Below are 18,841 nucleotides of genomic sequence, written 5' to 3' on the forward strand. Positions count from 1 at the left end.
GCGCCACCTCCAGCAGCTGCACTCGTCAGTTTCCCGGGGATGACCAGAATAAGCCGGTGACGGAGAGCGGCGGCGTTGAGGGGAGCGTAACGGCCGACCCTGAGGTGACGGCGAGAGGTTAAACCAGTTTCTTTGGATGACGACGCCAGCGTAGGACGGTTTGTAGCGTGGAGATGAACGGCGAGGTGAAAGGCCCTGAAGATGGTCATCCGGAAAAGCGGGTTGCGAATAGTGTCCATGGTCTTGACGGCGGTGGACTTTAGGAAAGCTTGGCCGGAAATACCACCTGTCGCGGCAATGGCGGGAGATGGGCTCAACTCGATAACAAGAAAAGCAGATGGGTTGATCATCGTGCGTGCGCCACTCAGAGTGACTTCCGTAACGTGGTGGAAACCGAGGAGTCCAAGCTGCCGCAGCGACAAGTGGAGCAGAGTGGTGGTCAGCGTTGTGGACGGGAGTACTCATGGGCTGCGGCATGATCCTGGCGGGCTGGGGAACCTGGACGCCCAGGCAAGCAAATTCCTGACGTACGATGGCGTGAATAAGCGAGACTGTTGCCCAGTTGTCTTGCGCAGGGGGCTGATAGGAAGCGGGTGCCATGGGCTCTAGCTCCTGGCGAACAATACTTGCGATATTGGCAGGAGGTGCAAGTGAACGGGGCGCCGCAGAATCTTCGCAAGACGAAGTCCCAGTGGAGTTTGGTAGTCTCGTGAAGTGCTGGGTTATTCGCCTGCTTTTAGCTTGTTTGAATTGTCAGCATTCAGATATAATGGAGTCGACAGTGGTACAGTTCTTACACCTTAGTTAGTTGAAAGCATCTTCAGCAATGCCTTTCAACCTGTTGCTGGTCTTGTCCGCCTAGGACATGTTTTTGTCAGTCTTCCGGCACAGTGCCAGTACGTCTTAGATGTACGTGACGTACGACTCCGTCGATGATTGAACACGTGACGCGAGTTCCTGCCTGGCTGCCATCTGACGAGCAACTGACCGACCAAACAACTCGCGAAGCTTTTACTCGCATGTGCCCCAGCTGGTTAATTCTTCTTCATGCGTCTCATACCAGGCGCGTGCCGTACCCCGTAGGTAGAATGGAATATTTGCTAGCATAAGCGTCTCGTTCCACCTGTATTGCATGCTGATGCGCTCAAATAATTTGAGCCATTATTCGCCTTCCTTGCTGTCCACACCGGGAAACGTGCCAGGGTCGAGAAGATGGGGGGGGGGGGGATACAGGTGATGGCCCCGGCGCAAATGGCGAGGCATGAGTGCCGGTTTCAGGCATTGCGGCTGGACAAAGCTGGCGTACACTGCAGAGTTCTAGAGCCAAGTTGTGTGAAGACCGCACACTTTCCACCAAAAGATGTTACGAGGATGAATTATTCACCGACAGCAGGTCTTGCTAACAGCTTAAAGAGCGCACAGTCGGGCAGGCCAACAGGGAAGCTAGAGAGACCAACCCACAACAACCACGTTGTCGTCTTCCTCCTTTCGGGCGCCATTTCAGCTGTGCCGAAGCGACAGTTCCATGCACGTATCAATATTTTCTTTTAGTTCTACTTTCGGTTTCGCAGGTGTTAAAATGTTTAAATACGCAGGTTTCAACAAGGCATAAGAAACGTAGCTAAAGCAAGATAATAAGGCTACTAAAGAGAACAGTAAATATACAATAATACAATGGGCATACATATACACATGACATTGAGATTTGATTGGCAAAAGTAGATACAGTCGCAAACCAGTTCACGAAAAAATTGATTTCTTCATATGTGAAACACAGCCACACATTGATATCACAGTTGTTAATGGGATATTTATAACAATGTGAACAAAGGAATAGTAAAATTATTAGTAATAATAAATATAGTAGGATAGTAAAATAGTGTGGGTAATGCACAAAAATATAAAATAAAACATTGTTCGCTGAGTTAACACCATGACAGTTAAGTCATACGTCTCAACTTCAAGAACTTCATTTCTCTCTCTTTTTGTATTGTACGCATTCTCTCAAGCAACGGGAAAATGCATTCTGGTCAGTTTATATAATCTGATTATCTGATTTGTCAATTCCAATCTGTGGTGTTCAAAGTCAACGATAATTAACCTCTTCACAGACAAGCAAGAGATAAGGCCTGTTATGCTATCACTTTTCAACTTGTTGAAACTGCAATAGGTGAATGAATCTTCCATAGCGTTGACCAGATCTGTTAAGGACTTTGACAGATACAGAAGGCCTGATTCTGCCGGAAACAAGCTGCAATTCCGAGTAAAGCAACCTGATACATTCGTCGCACTTATCTTTTTTACCATCTTCCGAGCCACATAGCCACTGACGTATTAAATGATCCGAGAGTTACATTTGCGTTCAATGAGATCAGTGTGGTCAGGGAGGGCTTCACAAGCAACAATAATTTCATGATCATTGGGGCGCCCTACATATAGCAGCTCATCCAGCTTATTCTGCAATTTTGTAGATTTATTGTGGATGCCGGACATAGAAGGCTGCTCGGAGCTCAAGAAGGTATGTTTCCACTGAAGGGTGACGGCGTCAAACTGTAAAAACTGAGGCAATCCAAAGAGATCAAAAATTGCGTCGGAGAAGGGTGATCATTCGAGCAATACTTTTCATTCATAATTCCAAAAAGATTTTAAGTGCGTCTTGGCAGAGGCGAGACGTAATTAAGGTTTAGGGGAACCTTAAGGTTTTCGTGTATAGTGCCGGATGGAAAGGGTGCTAGTTAGAGTGACGTGGAGTCCTTCGGCAGTTGATTCACTCAGAAACCCACCCTTCTTAGCTACAGCTTTTTCCCAAGTTGCTAAGAACCCGTTGATCAGCGGGAGATATCGTCCGCTCCCAGGCTTTGCACTTTTCATCGCCGGCGGGAGCAGAAAAGAGAGCTGCTTTCTCCCCTTGTTTGCAGGCCGAAGCATATCCCGCATTGCATCCATGTGCATAGCAGATTTTTTTGCTGTTTACTCATCACTGTTGCATGGTCACATTGACACGTATTGATTCCGAACAAGTCCAAATAGGCAAAGCGCAGACGTTGCGACTTGCGAGCACACGAGCAAGTGACTAAATGTGCCGCACTAGCGGCTGGCAAGCGCTCTCGAATGATCACGCTGGCGACTTGTGCGCCACTCCACGCCGAAATGAAATATGAGCACGCCTCCTTTCAGGGCGCGGCCGAGACGATGCTGACATCTTTCCTTCTAGCCACCATAGCAGGGCTACAGTGTCTAGAAATATACTGCCTAGTGTGCTGAGCGCACGCATTTCGTAACGAGAGAGGGTGGCCCCATATGTGATGACTGAACTAATATGCCACAAGCGGCACTGCGTGTCGAGAGGGTGCGAACGTGCGAAATTCATCTCGTCCTGTTGCTGCCGGGGCCTCGCCGCGTTTAAAATCAGTGTGTTACAGCTACCATCTGATTTACTGATATTATTAATTTCTTTGCGTACAGCAACCACTTTGAGCACCTATCTATCATCTATCTATCTATCTATCTATCTATCTATCTATCTATCTATCTATCTATCTATCTATCTATCTATCTATCTATCTATCTATCTATCTATCTGTCTGTCTATATGTCTGTGCGTCTATCTGTCTATCTATCTATCTATCTATCTGTCTATCTATCTATCTATCTGTCCATCTGTCTATCTGTCGGTCTGTCGATCTATCTATCTGCCCGTCTGTCTACCATCTGTCTGTCCGTCCGTCTGTCCATCCGTCTGTCTGTCTGTCTCTATCTATCTATCTATCTATCTATCTATCTATCTATCTATCGAATCGCCTACGTCTGTGAACCCTCACAATCACCCCCTTAACTTCGCGTAATCCTAAATTAGTGTGGGCGGGTAAGATGCTTTGATGAATATGACTCACAGCTCTTGATATGAATAATATCACAATCCCGTCACGTACGCCATCAAACCCTTCTCGCTACAGCTTCTTTAACGCGTGAGCGTTAAGCTGGCATTGGCTACGTTGACCTTACGAAAGCAAATAATAAACGTTTGTGTACTAGCAGAGAAATCGAAGCCAAGCAATCTGCGTGGAAGCCAAGTATTCTACTACAGAGCCAAGCCAGGTCTTCGAAATAATTTACGAGAAAAGTCAAACGTTCATGAAACGTCAATGCAAATTCCAGTGTTGACTATCCGATTTCTCGCGTATATTTAGCGCTACTTCATGATGTTTCACATAATAAACATTACAACAGAGTCACCTTGCGCATAGCATTGATTCCCAAATTACGTGGGATCTGCCTGTGTTTTTTTTTTTGTTTTTTTTTGCGGGCAGTAGCAGATGGCGATATGTATGACACGAAATATTCCTCATTTAGTATTGCAAAGTGCCAGTACTGTGAAGGCAATTGAGTAGTTCTTATAAAGCATTATGTAAATAACACTCCGAAAATGCAGGAAAATTCTAGTTGGCCTCGCGCGGCTCGGCCTCCTGAAAGCTTTGCAGCGCTTGCGGAGCGCAATGATGGAACGGAAATGCACACACTCGCACAGCAGCGCACCATGCGGGTGCCGCCGGCAGTCATCAGCTGCGCGGGTCCATCTCCTAGCCCGCGCTCAGCACACTAGGCAGTATATTTCTATACACTGTAGCAGGGCTACCGCTTTCTAATTTTAGGAATGTAAACAAGAGCACAGGGTTACTAGACCACCTCAAAAAACGCTGATGGCAACCCAGCTGCCCGACTGTACCGAAAATGACGGGAACCCATTCTTGGAGTTCCGGCAAAATCCGTCTCTCCAAGACGGAGCACGCGGAATGCTCCATCGCGGAGTGGATTGCTCTCAATCTATCAATGGAAAATAGGAAATTGTTCTGAACCTACCAGCGAAACGCGGATTGTCAGGTTTGGAGCAAAAAAAAATTTGCTCCCACTTGACGAGTGGATTTCGCCATGCAGGACGATGCCCTAGTAGCAATGACGTGTACGATCCGAGTGTTCTTATCGTGGCGCCGACTGTCGCCTTAGCGCTGATAGGCTCTCGATCGTCCCGTCTGATCGTCGCACCAGGTTAGCATCATTTCGTGAAATTATCAAGATAAAAACCACCCTTAAAAGAACAGTGAAAGGAAAGAGCATGATTAAACGTGTGCTTGTCAGTCAGCATGTCGGCAAATCGTTTTGAGTTGCAGGTGAGTTGCAGTCGTCCAGTTCGAAGCACGGAAAAAGTGTAATGAGGATGATTTTTCACATCACGTATGTGTTACACATCAACACGACCACAGGCTATCAAAAGTGGAACAGCGTATAGTAAGATATCATTGCTAACAAATAACACGCAGGTATCGTTGAATTTTAGTTCATCTGTAGACTTTGCGTTCACTTTAAAGTGGGAATACTGTTTTTACCGCGAGGGGCTCGACAGGTGGGGCCATCTGGAGGTGCAAAACAGAACCTGGCAAACAGGAAACGTATTCTATTTTACCGCTGATGCTCATTCGCGATAGCTATATTGCATTGACCCCTCTGCGTATACCTGAATGCTTTGCTACCCAAAACACACCAATATAGCTAGCTGAGACACACGAGCGAACATGGCTGAAGCGTGCATCTTCGGGCAACTCTGCAGTGCTGCTTGGAACAGCGTCTATTTCCGAATAACTGTTCTGCAAAACGTCGATCAAAGCAAAAATAATTCCCAACGTCGCGAATAGCGGAATTCCAAGCTCCAGACTATCGTATTGAACCCGAGTCGACACTTTATACGGTGACGACGGCAATGCAGGTGACAAGGCATGACTGAATGTGCCCACCTAGCACAGGAAATGTTTGGGGAGCAGCTGAGCCTGACGTCACTGTTTTCTGCGGAGAAGTGGGCAGCTGTGGCGTGATTTGGAGATGACCGCGAGGTAGCGCCACTGCTGGTACTGCCAGTGCCAAATATGGCGGGATTGCCGGCCGTTTTGATTAGTGCTAGATACCAGTGATATTAATAAGTGAAAGTGATAGTTATCCATCATTTAGTTGCGTTTTAGGTCGCGAATCGCTGCTGCAGGGTCTATAGCTACTCGCTGACGCAATGATCTAGGCATGAGTGAATTTGATTGCAGGGCTCATTTGAAAAAACGCCAAGCCTGCGCGCAATGCGCAACACAGTCACAGCGAAAGCTAGAAGAGCGGTCTTTCAAAGTCTGCCTCAAACACTCTTTGGGATGCTACAAGCACACTACTGTGTACCGACAGCACCATAAATATTCATTATTTTATTTAGTAGGGTAGTATTCACTGTGTATTCGAGGAGCTAGAGGGTGATAATTGGGATATAATAGGGCTCAGTGAGGATAGGAGGACAGATGAGGCATATACGGTGCTATAGAATGGGCACGTCCTTTGCTATCGGGGCTTGGCAGACAGAAGAGAACGGGGAGTGGGGTTCCTAATTCACAGAAACATAGCTGGAAACATAGAGGAATACTATAGCATTTATGAAAGGGTGGTAGGTACGTAATTAAACTGAATAAAAGATACAAGATGAAGGTAGTACAGGCTTACACGCCTACATCCACCCATGATGACGCTTCAGTTGAAAGCTTCTACGAAGACGTGGAATCGGCAATTAATAAGGTAAAAACACAGTATACTATAGTGATGGGCGACTTTAATGCAAAGGTAGGGAAGAAGCAGGCTGGAGACCAGGCAGTAGGAGATTAAGGCATCGGTACTAGAAACGCCAGAGGAGAGCTACTAGTAGAATTCGCAGAACGCAATATTTTACGGATTTTGAATACCTTCTACCGAAAACGAGAAAACCGCAAGTGGACATGGAGGAGCCCTAATGGCGAAAATAAGAACGAAATAGACTTTATAATGAGTGAACACTCAGGAATCGTGCAGGATGTGGAAGTGGTCGGCAAAGTACGATGCAGTGACCATAGAATGGTACGGTCTCCAATTCGCCTAGACTTGAAGAAAGAACGACAGAAACTGATACGCAAGAAGCCAATCAATGAGCTAGCACTGAGAGGGAAAGTACAGGAATTCAGAGCGTCGCTGCAGAACAGGTACTCGGCTCTTAGTGAGGAAACCAACCTTAGCCTAGATACAAGGAATGATAATCTGACGAGTATTATTACGGAGTGTGCAGTGGAAGTTGGAGGCAGGGTAGTTAGACAGGACACTGGCAAGCTTTCCCAGGAAACGACGAACCTAATTAAGAAGCGTCAAATCATGAAAGTATCAAGTACAACAGACAAAATAGAGCTGCAAAACTTTCGAAGTTGATTAATAGACGTAAGGTATGCGATGTAAGAAGGTATAACATGGAGAGAATTTAACACGCTCTGAAAAACGGAGGAAGCGTCAAAGCAGTGAAGAGGAAACTTGGGATAGGCAAAAGTCGAATGTATGCACTAAAGGACAAAGAAGGCAAAATAACTACCAATATAGATAGGATAGTTAAAATAGCGGAAGAGTTTTACAGAGATCTGTACAGTAGCGGAGACAACCACGACCTTAATAATATAAGAACTAGCAGTAACCCAGATGATACCCCACCAGTAATGATAGAAGAAGTCAGAAAAGCTTTGGAGAGCATGCAAAGAGGCAAAGCTGCTGGTGAGGATCAGGTAACATCAGATCTGCTGAAAGATGGAGGACAGATTGTGTTAGAAAAACCAGCCACCCTCTTTACGAGGTGTCTCCTGACGGGAAGAGTACCAGAGTCTTGGAAGAACGCTAACATCATCTTAATATATAAGAAAGGAGATGACAAGGACTTGAAAATTACAGGCCGATCAGCTTGCTCTCTCTAGTATACAAGCTATTTACAAAGGTAATTGCTAACAGAAAAAAGAAAACATTAGAATTCAATCAACCAAAGGAACAAGCAGGATTTCGAACAGGCTACTCAACAATTGACAACATTCATACTATCAACCAGGTAATAGAGAAATGCTCAGAGTATAACCAACCACTATACATAGCCTTCATAGATTACGAGAAGGCGTTTGATTCAGTAGAAATATCAGCCGTCATGCAGAGACTGCGGAATCAGGGCGTCGATGAAGTGTTTATAAACATCCTGGAAGAAATCTCCAGGGGATCAACTGCTACCATAGTGCTTCATAAAGAAAGCAACAGAATACCAATCAAGAAGGGTGTAAGGCAGGGGGACACAATCTCTTCGATGCTATTTACCGCGTGCTTACAGGAGGTTTTCAGAAGCCTAGAATGGGAGCAGTTAGGAACAGGAGTTAATGGAGAATACCTTAGTAACCTGCGCTTCGCCGATGACATTGCATTGCTGAGTAACTCAGGGGAGGAATTGCAACTCATGATTACGGAGTTGAACAGGGAGAGCAGAAAGGTGGGTCTTAAAATTAATCTGCAGAAAACGAAAGTAATGTACAACAACCTCGGAAAGGAGCAGCGCTTCGAGATAGGTAATAGTGCACTTGAAGTTGTAAAAGACTATGTCTACTTAGGGCAGGTAATAACCGCAGAGCCGAACCACGAGATCGAAGTAACTAGAAGAATAAAAAGGGGGTAGAGCGCATTCGGCAAGCACCCTCAAATTATGACAGGTAGATTGCAACTATCCCTCAAGAGGAAGGTATATAACAGCTGTATCTTGCCAGTACTTAGCTACGGAGCAGAAACCTGGAGACTTACAAAGAGGGTTCAGCTTAAATTGAGGACGACGCAGCGAGCAATGGAAAGAAAAATGGTAGGTGTAACCTTAAGAGACAAGAAGAGAGCAGAGTGGATTAGGGGACAAACGGGGGTTAAGGATATCATAGTTGAAATAAAGAAGAAGAAATGGACGTGGGCCGGGCATGTAGCGCGTAGACAGGATAACCGCTGGTCATTAAGGGTAACTAACTGGATTCCCAGAGAAGGGTAGCGGGTTAGGGGGAGACAGAAGGTTAGGTGGGCAGATGAGATTAAGAAGTTTGCGGGTATAAATTGGCACCAGCGAGCACAGGACCGGGTTAACTGGCGGAAAATGGGAGAGGCCTTGGTCCTGCAGTAGACGTAGTCAGGCTGATGATGATGATGATGATTCCCTATGCTATCCTCGTTATTCTTTGGGGAAGCGTACGCCGTACCGCTACACAATTTTCTGAAAACTTGTGCATTTTTTTTAATGCAGTGGCTGACCACGATGAAGAAATATATGTGTGTGCGCGCCACAATAATAGGTGATTAAGAACAAGTTTCTAATGGGTTGGAGCATTGGACGACCCAGTCATTATGCAATTCGCATTGTGTGACGCCTGGCTGTTTCTTTGACGTTTTAAACCGCTTTATTACTCATATTAACGCGATTCTTCTCCTGACATCAAGCCTGCCTAAGGGCAATTTAGAACGAATTTCAAGCACTGGCTAGACTCCCTGGTAGAGTACTGGGCTAACACGCAGCAGACTTGGGTTCGAATATGTTGTGTAATCACGTTTTTTTATTTACTGACTTCATGGCACTAGCGTGGCTCAGTGGTAGAGTACTGGGCAGCCACACAGTGAACCCGGGCTGGAATCCCATTGTGTTATTGGTGTTTTTTTCATTTACCAAGTTCTTTTTTCATTCGATACTGCATGATTACAGGCGCCGATGGCAGTGGACAACTACGGTGCCACGCGTGACCCATGTTCTGATCACATTACCGCTTTCGCTGTAAAAAAAGAAGCACCCAGAGATATCAATTCGTATATATGTTTGCACAGTTGCCTCACAGCCGAAGTAGCTAGTGATTACACGCAGTGAAAATGACAGTTTCACTCGCACACAACTATAAGCCATTGGAGAATAACAGAGGAGCATGGGTGCGGACTTACTATTGAGGCGAGGGGGGGGGGGGTATTCGTCATTTCACGTACTCGTTTGAGAAGCTCCTAGATATCCAGAGAAAATGATGCTTGGAAAACATCCAATTCTTCATCTGATAATGTGTCCTGCTCCATTGTCTGGTCAATGAAATTGCGAGAAGCCTCAACATCTTTTAAAAGGCCCCGTATTGCTACTGCGACAATATCTCTTCCTTCTTTTTAAGCTGTTAATTGTACCTCGTTCACAATCATTTCGTTTTTTTTTTCTTTTTTGCCAGTTCCACTGCTTTGTGGGTGAAGTTCGGGGGTGGCAGAATTTCGGTTGCTCCATCAATGAGAAGCGCTTTAAGTGAAAGCGTATTTCCGTGACGTTTCAGAAAAGCTCGTTTCGTTTTTTTTCCTACATAAAGAAATGCATATGGCAGAATCAGAAACTTTGGCATTGGCAATGTAGTGCTCATGCAAATATATGAAAGCCATAATCTCAGAAATGCAGGGCTGCTACTACATTACCTATCTTAAAAAAACGAAGTGCTACCTTCTATTAGCTAGGTGCGCTCACGTACTGGCTTTTGAAAGTGCGCATGGAAATGATGCAAACACGGTAGTAATGTTAAAAGCCCATCGTCTCACTATTTACCCTCTCTCATCCAAGCAGCCTGCTAAAATATGTGTACTTAACATAAGTCGTCCTTTTTTTTTTTGGCACTTAATTCCTCAGAGCGCACCCCTTTGCCGCGCAATATTGTCGCGAGAGGAAACGATAGGCAGGAACTCGAAGTAGAGGACTGTTTACTCAGCCACAGCTGCCATTCACTTCTTCGCTCTCGTCTTCTGCTACCAACAAAGCGTGGCATTACCCTCTCCCTAATGAAAAAAGAAGAAGAAGCATCGAATGAATGCCATGGCTCCGAAAAACAACAAAAGGTAGTAAGAAATATCTGTGTCCTTTCAAAAGAAAAAGGACGAGATGAAAAATAAAGAGGCAAGAAAGTAATGTGCAATTGTCTTGAAGGATATTGCCACATCACAAAGTTCTTGTCTTGCAGTCAACGAGAATAGTACGGCTTCATCATGGAGACGTGAACCACATCCGAGGAGCGGGGTCTGCGAGAACGGTGTGACGTGTGTGCTGGGACAACTTCGTAGTTCACTTCGCCGAGGCGATGAAGAACTCGGTAGGGTCCGAAGTACCGACATAACAATTTTTATGAGCGTCCACGTTGACGTATAGGAGTCCAAACCCAGACTAGGTCACCGGGTTCGTATATTACTGCTCTGTGGTGGGTGTTGTACCAGCGAGCATCTTGATTTTGCCGCGATAAAACGCGAAAGCGCGCCAGCTGCCGGGCGTCTTCGGCACGCTGAACAAATACATCTGCGTCCGGGTAACCGTGTCCCGCAGAATTGGTTGCAGCATGGTGTCAAGCATTGTGGTGACGTCGCGGCCGTAAACCAGACGAAAAAGAGCAAAGCCGGTGGTTTCCTGCAAAGCCGTTTTGTAGGCAAATGTTATATACGGGAGGATTTCATCCCAATTCTTCTTATCCTTGGCGACATACATCGAAAGCATATCTGCAATTGTTTTGTTAAGACGTTCGGTTAACCCGTTAGTCTGTGGGTGGTATGCAGTTGCTGTTCGGTGCGTCGTGCCGCTCAGCAACAGGATCTGTCGGAGCAACTGTGCCGTAAAAGCAGTACCACGATCTGTGATGATGACAGCGGGAGCACCGTGGCGGAGAACGATGTTCTTGATGAAAACGTCAGCCACCTCGGAAGCAGTTGCTCGCTGGGCGGCTTGTGTTTCGTAGTATCTGGTCAAGTAATCGATGGCAACCACAATCCAGTGGTTACCACCCGTAGACTTCGGAAATGGGCCGAGTAAATCCATGCCGACCTTTTCAAAAGGTTCGTGAGGGGGTCGCAAAGGCTGAAGCAGACCAGCTGGTTTCGTCGTTGGAGTTTTGCGGCGCTGACAGGCTGTGCATGTCTTGACGTACTGCCGGACGGTTTTCGTAGGTTTCCGCTTGTAGTATTTGTCCTTGATCCGCGCCAGAGTACGCGCGAAGCCAAGATGCCCTGACGATGGCTCGTCGTGACTAGCACGCAAAACATCATCGCGGAGAGCAGCAGGAACGACGAGGAGGTAGACAGTTTTCGTTGAATGAAAGTTGCGCTTGTAGAGGATGCCTTGGCATAAACAGAAAGATGACAAATCACGCGCGAACTGATGTGGGGTTGTGGGCGACGTCCCTCAAAGTATTCGATCAGTGGTTGCAATTCTAAGTCTTCGCGTTGCTGCTCAGCCACGTTTAGTGATGCGAAAATAGCAAGGCAGCTGAAGTCTTCATCATTGTCTTCTTCAGCGACCTCGACGGGTGCGCGGGAAAGACAGTCAGCGTCGGTGCGTTTCTGGGCAGACTTGTAAATCATCGTTATATCAAACTCTTGTAACCGAAGGCTCCATCTTGCGAGACGGCCCGAAGGATCTTTCAGATTCGCTAGCCAGCAGAGAGAGTGGTGGTCACTTACGATTCGGAACGGGCGTCCATACAACTAGGGCCTGAATTTCGTTATGGCCCATACAACCGCTAGACATTCTTTCTCAGTCGTCGAGTAGTTCTTCTCCGCAGATGACAACGTGCGGCTAGCGTAGGCGATGACGCGTTCCACGCCATCTTGATATTGCACGAGAATAGCTCCGAGGCCAAGGTTGCTGGCGTCAGTGCGGACTTCTGTGTCTGCTTCGGTGTCGAAGTGACCTAGGATTGGTGGCATTTGTAGGCGTTGTTGAAAGTCGCGCAAAGCGCTGGATTGTTTGGGACCCCAGACGAAGGCGACGTCATCCTTGACGAGTTGTTGTGTCGGTGATTTTCGAAAAGTTTAGCACGAAGCGGCGGTAATAAGCACAAAGTCCCAGAAAGCGGCGTAAATCATGCTTTGTTTTCGGTATAGGGAAGAAAGCAACTGCCATAGCCTTGTCAGGATCGGGGCGAACACCACTGTTGCTGACAATGTGGCCAAGAAATTTCAGTTCCTCATATCCAAAATGACACTTTTTCGGTTTCAGAGAGAGGCCGGCAGTGCGAATAGCCAGAACAACCGCCTCAAGCCGCTCAATGTGCTGTTCGAAAGTCGTAGAAAAAACGACTACGTCGTCTAAATACACTAAACAAGAGTACCACTTCAAGCCACCTAAAACTGTGTCCATCATTCGTTGGAACGTGGGTGGAGCGCAGCACAGGCCAAAAGGGAGAACGTTAAATTCATAGAGACCGTCCGGTGTAATAAACGCTGTTTTTTCTCGGTCCCGTTCATCTACTTCAATCTGCCAATATCCGCTACGGAGAACCAAGGAAGAGAAGTAACGGGCGTGTCGCAGGCGATCCAAGGAGTCATCAATACGAGGAAGAGGATATACGTCTTTTTTCGTTATCTTGTTCAGTTTGCGGTAGTCGACGCAGAATTGTAATGAACCCCATCTTTCTTTTTAACCAGAAGAACTGGTGACGCCCAAGGACTAGTCGATGGTTGAATTACGTCGTCGTCGAGCATTTGTTTCACTTGATGACGGATAGCATCTTGCTCCTTCTGCGACACGCAGTAAGCATGTTGGCGCACGGGTTGCACGTTGGTCTCAGTGACCATTTTGTGCTTCATTAGAGAAGTCTGTCGGATTTTCGAAGTAGTGGCAAAACAGTCACTAAAGGATTAGAGGAGACTGAGGAGCTTTGCCCTCTTAGGTTCTTCTAACTGGCGATTGACGTTGAGGCGACTAGTCACGTCAGTATCGCAGCTGTTCTCAGTCGAGATCGTCGTAATCAAAGGGAAAGCGTCCAAATCATCTAATGCCTCTAAGTAAGCTATGGTTGTGCGTTTCGCAAAATGCCTGTGTTCGCCACCGAAGTTCGTAACTAAAACCGTAGTCTGGCCATTTTGGAGTTGAACGAGACTTCGAGTAATGGCCACTTTTCGATCAAGCAATAACGTCAGGTTACTTTCGGCGATGCCCGTAATTGACTGCTCCTGTGGACACTCAACAAGCACGAAGATACTACTGCGAGGTGGCAACGTGACGCATTCATCGACTACGCGTTAGGCCACACCACGATGTTTGTTCTCGATGTCGGAATCTGGAGAAACACAGTTAACAAAACTGACGAACAAATTGCGCAGATTAATTATCATTACATACTCTTGCAGAAAATCCATGCCCAAAATGACCGGCCAAGAACAATTGGGCAGTACAAGGAATGATGCTACAAAAGCCGACGCAGAAATCTCAAGCCTGGCGGTGCACCTTTCTATAGGGGATACGAGGTGTCCTCCAGCGGTGATTAGTTGAGGGCCGTCCCACGTTGTCAGCACCTTGTGTAGACGGGTGGCCAATGAAGCACTCATCACCGAGTAATCAGCTCCCGTGTCGACAAGCGCAGTCACCGGATAGCAGTCGACGGAAACGGTAATGGCAGCGGACGTTCTGTTGGCGGTTTCACAAACAGGCTTTAACGGCACGTCGTAAGGCAGCGGCGGAGGGTATTTGTCGGTTCGCGGGAGAGCGGCCTCACCTCCGGAGGTCGCCGTTTTCAGTTTCCCCGGCGTGGGCTTGCGCCACTGACAACAGGGGACCCAAAGGTGGGTCGGGCGCAGTGCGTTGATGTGGACGGGCAGAGTGATGGTGATCGTGACTGTCGTCGCGACGGGACAGGAGCGTGATGACTACTTTCCAAGTAATCCGCAATTTCTTGTGGGCGTTCACCATAGCGTGGACAACGTGCATCTGGGTGGAATCCGCGTATGCCTATTCGTCGGTAGTAACAGTCGCAGTACATGTGTCCAACTTCACCACAATGGTAGCACAAAGGACGATTGTTGGGTGCACGCCAGATGGTGGACTTCCGCGGGCCAGGACGAAAATCGGCCTGAGAAGGCAGGCGATGGGCTGGACTTGGAAAGCGTCTGGGAGTCCCAGCTGGTGGATGAGCAAAATGTGCCGTCGACGGCGTAGAGACGCGTAGGGCATCCGCGTAGGAAAGCATGGGAACTTCGACTTGCGATGGTGGTGAGGAGTGAACGAACTGCCTTATTTCGTCACGAACGACGTCCGTAAGAGCAGCACAACTGGGAGGAGACACTGCATGAAATTTCCGAAGTTCTTCGCGTACAACTTGCCGTATGAGTTTTGTGAGGACCTTCCTGTTATCACCTCCTGGTACAAGCGAGCACGCAGCGGACATGGCCGTCTGACGCTCATACTGCGACACCCACTGCCGAAGCATGCGCTCCATAATTGTGGCCTCACGTATGAACTCGGACACTGTCGTAGGAGGGTTGCGCACAAGGCCCGCGAAAAGTTGCTCCTTTACGCCTCGCATTAGCAGGCGCACTTTCTTGTCTTCTAGCATGTGGGGGTCAGCCCGTTGAAACAATCGCGACATTTCTTCGACGAACATGGCGACGCTCTTGTTCAGCATTTGAAACCGCGAAGAAAGTGCCTGCTCCGCTCTCTCTTTCCGTTCGGGGTTACTGAACGCCTCACGAAGCTGCCGATGGAATTCCTGCCAACTTGTGAATGAAGTTTCGTGGTTCTCATACCACACTCTTGCCACGTCTAAGAGGGAGATATACACGTTCTTCAACTTACGGCGATTGTCCCAGTCGTTAAGGGCGGCGACCTGGTCGAAATGGTCAAGCCAGTCTTCGACATCCTCACCGGCATCACCATGGAATGGGTTGGGTGTGCGAGGCGTGTTGATGACACAGGGTACGCTAGCGAGTAGGTCATGCTCGGTTTGGGTTGCGGATGTGGCAAACATTGTCCTCACGTAACTTGCCAAGGGGCCGTACTGTGGTGGTAGTCCTTGAAGGCGGTGGCTGCTTCGATAGATATCAGCAGACCCTAGTGCACTGGCGGTGGTTGCTTCTGGTTCAGGACCAGCAGGCATAAGACATTGCAGTACAGTACCCAGCACCTCCACCAGTCTGTCGCGAGAGGAAACGATAGGCAGGAACTCGAAGTAGAGGACTGTTTGCTCAGCCACAGCTGCCATTCACTTCTTCGCTCTCGTCTTCTGCTACCAACACAGCGTGGCAATGTGACGTCTTCGCAATCCTGCAACGTATAAAAACGATTCAAAGTGTCTCTTTGCACCCGGCGCAAAAAAGAAATTCATGTACTCTCGAATGCACTCGTAGTCGCGGAAATATCTGAAGAAAAGCGGGTGAGCGTAGTACTCTCACTTACACATCGAAAGTTGTGCCTGGTGTCCGCTTCACCCAATTCGTGCCACCAAATGCTACCAAAGAGCCCATCATCGTCGTATTAAAAAGTGATCACAGACATGTTCAGGACAATCCTCTCGATTAGAGGCACAATACGCAGCATTACTAGCACGAAAACAACTCGAAAGACATGTGAGCTACAATATACCCATCTGCTCTCTGCCTTGCGCAATAAGGCGGCGCGTCGCCTTTAGCCACGAAGCCTCTCCGCTACTCCAGGAGTTTTAGCATACACTCCTCGAAAGAAACCTGCGCGTCTGTTATCTCAGAGGCTATGCACAAAGATATTTAAATTTTAACAAATCCGCTAGATGGCGGCACTTCTACATAATCAATATATTGTTACGGATGTGATGGCTTTATTTACACTGAAAAATGTCACCGCTCTACCGTCACTGCCGATTCACCATCGCTCGAGAGCGTATGATCTCTTCTTCCTCGCTCTTTCAGTCCGCGTTACATATGTTAAAAAGGTAAATGATAATATGTTAATATGTTATAAAGATGCCAGATGGTGGTACAGTAGACGGACAGAGAGACAGACAGACGGACGCGCATAAGTGATGTTATTGTGCATTTTCGTTTGTTTCTATATATGCGCTTTGCAGTGTAAAAGAAGCCGAGCATAAACATCGGCGCTAATTTCGTAGCCTCTGTAGGGAAACAAATGCAGGTGCACATAGACGCGGCTGCGCCACGTTTCCAAAGTAGCTCAATTCTTGTCGCGTTAAGTGCGTTGGAAGAAGCACGCGAGCTTGTCAATGCAATTACTGCGGCAGGCGAAATGCCATCGACCTACTGCTCTATGGAAAATAACTATCACTCATGCGTGCTGCTCGTGGTGGCGATGGTGGTGGTCCGTCCCATTCGTCGGTATACCGCTGCCGTCTCTCGAAGCATGTCACTCTGACGCTACTGGATAGGGGTCTGCATTTCGCGCACGCATTCCAGCCAAAATTTGTTCATTCAACCCGCTCAAATGGTCGAGCGATGATATATAGAAGCCGTGTGACTACAGCAGTACGTGCAATACCACGCGTGAATCGTCGATAACAGCTGCCCCACCTCGATGGTGTAGTGGCTAAGGTACTCGGCTGCTGACCCGCAGGTCACGGGATCGAATCCCGGCTGCGGCGGCTGCATTTTTGATGGAGGTGGAAATCCTGTAGGCCCATCTGCTCAGAGTTCGGCGCACGTTGAAGAACCCCAGGTGTGTCGTGATTTCCGGAGCCTTCCACTCATATGATGGTTTGGGACGTTACACCCTAAATATCAATCAATGTCGATCACGTGTACAGTGTAATAGAACAGGGCAATGGGCTCACTGCCCTCTCCCTTCGCATGCGCCAGCATGGACCTCTCTCCGCGTCGACAGATCGGGCAACCGCCAGGAGCGCTGCCGCCAGTTTCTTCTGAAAACTTCTCTTGTGGTGTAGCGCGTCCAAGCGTCTGCGGAGTTACGCTGGTTACGCTGCAGTTCGGGGTTTGTTAAACGCGTGTCGCAGGCGGGAGAAGGCCACTTCAATGACACAAGAGATAAATATATGTATGTATACGTATATAGAAGGGGTAAGTGTCTAGATCTTTTTTTTTATTTTAAAACTGGCCCAAGTAACTGCAACTGCTTTCATTCGAGTGTGCCCAGCTGCAGTGCATGTTCACGCCATTCATTCCTTTGTAAGACCTTTGTCGGGACCACACGTGCCGCTTTGTTGCACTTCTGTATGCTCGTTATTGTGAAAGATCAGCATCTGTATCTATACGCAAATTTCAACTATCTCTAAGATGGCCTGCCACTGGATGTGGACGGGAAGGGCACGCTTTCTAGGGCTTCCGGTGGTGACTCACACAAAACATGCTGCCTACGTGCAGAGAAATTTGCGGGGCAGTGTTTGACGACAAAAAGAGCTGGACCCATCAAGGAGTGACTGCAGTGTCAAGCACAAAAAAAGAAAAAAAGGACAAGAAAACACGAGGACAGTAACCGCAAAGCCATAATCATGCTTTGGTGAAGCTAGAGAACTCTATCAGTAAAACATTACGAGATCAGTCTGACTAGAAATTAGATTTTCTGGGTTTTTTGTGTGGGTTGTTGCATTGGTTCGCCCTGATTTTATTGTTTTCATTATTTTTTTGTATTTGACACTGGCTTTTACCATACATGCGGAGAGTGTTGTGTCGCAACACAACAATCGGAATTTCATGGTAACGTCGTTTCTGTCTACGGCCTTTGGATGACTACTGATAACCTTTTAAAATACACATCTTTTTTTTTCTCATTTTTGTGGTGTATTAGCAGATATTCGTTCACGTTTGTTACATCTGTTTATTCTTTGAACAAGAGGGACAATTTCAGAATTTTTATTCTACATTGTGATGTAGCAAGCATTTGTGCATACATAGACACGTACGGTATTATGCAAATAAAATCAATTGTTCAGCAACTGGTACGTGCAGTCGAGTGTTTTTTCGTGTTCTACTTTATTGACGCTGCTGAAGAACTTGGGGAATTTACAGCTACGGTCTTGTAAAAATATCTGTATGCCCGTGACATATATTTCTTGTCAAGTACTCATTACAACATTGCATAGATATTTTTTCATTAACTCTGTTAGTGCCACAATGCCTACGAGTCTATCGGATCTTGATAACCTTGTATGATCTACACGCTTAATTAAAAGTTTTTTAGATTACTATTTATGATAAAATCACAAGCCAAGCGATTCCGCCGATGAATGAGTCGCAAGAAAAAGAATAG

Source organism: Rhipicephalus microplus, chromosome 7 (genome assembly GCF_043290135.1).
Source record: "Rhipicephalus microplus isolate Deutch F79 chromosome 7, USDA_Rmic, whole genome shotgun sequence".
Lineage (NCBI taxonomy): Eukaryota > Metazoa > Arthropoda > Arachnida > Ixodida > Ixodidae > Rhipicephalus > Rhipicephalus microplus.